The following is an 859-nucleotide window of genomic DNA, read 5'->3' as shown; positions in this document are numbered from 1 at the left end:
GTTCTTTTTCACCTTTTTTCTGATTGATTTTCAAAATCTGAATCTGAATCCAGATGTTCCAAAGACCATATTTGGACAACAGCCCAGGATAATAATGTCTTCCTTAACTCATTTTAAATCCTTGTCGGCGCCTGCATCTAATTATTACATCTCACTGTTTAGATGATGACAGGATTTTTGACATAGCGCCTCTCAAGATAAAAATCACAAGGCGCTTCACAAGAAACAACACCAACTTGAAAAGCTAGTGAGGAAGAAGAGGCTGAACCGAAGGTCACACGGTGAGTCTTCAGCTGCTTTTTAAAGGAGACCACTGAGTCCACTGATCTCAGGCTCAGGGGGAGAGAGTTCCAGAGTCTGGGGGCGACAGCAGCAAATGATCTGTCACCTTTGGTCTTTAGCCTGGTGCTGCACAACCAGTAGGCTTTGGTCACTGGACCTCAGGGACCTGCTGGGGGTGTAGGGACTAAGAAGATCACCAATGTAAGATGGTGCTTGTCCATGTAAGGCCCTGAAGACCAGAACCAGGATCTTGAAATGAACCCTGAAGTTGACTGGCAGCCAGTGAAGCTGGAGGAGAAGCGGGGTGATGTGGGTGTGTTTGGAGGCATTCTGAACCACCTGCAGTGGTGGAGCATCTGTCCTGGGATTGGGGGTTAAACCACCAAATAGTTCCCGAGCACAGCCACAGCTGCAGCTCCCCATGGGGAAGGGCCACATGTGGAGATGTATTTCACCAGTGTGTGGCGACTAATGGGACTTTACTTTAATTCACTTTAGCATATCAGCATGTTTGCATTAAACGGTCTCGCCACATAATTAAAACCTGCTTATTTTTATATCTGTATTTTTATGCTTT

This window comes from Nothobranchius furzeri, chromosome 8 (assembly GCF_043380555.1).
Source record: "Nothobranchius furzeri strain GRZ-AD chromosome 8, NfurGRZ-RIMD1, whole genome shotgun sequence".
NCBI classification, from domain to species: domain Eukaryota; kingdom Metazoa; phylum Chordata; class Actinopteri; order Cyprinodontiformes; family Nothobranchiidae; genus Nothobranchius; species Nothobranchius furzeri.
Note: the sequence above shows the minus strand (reverse complement) of the source record.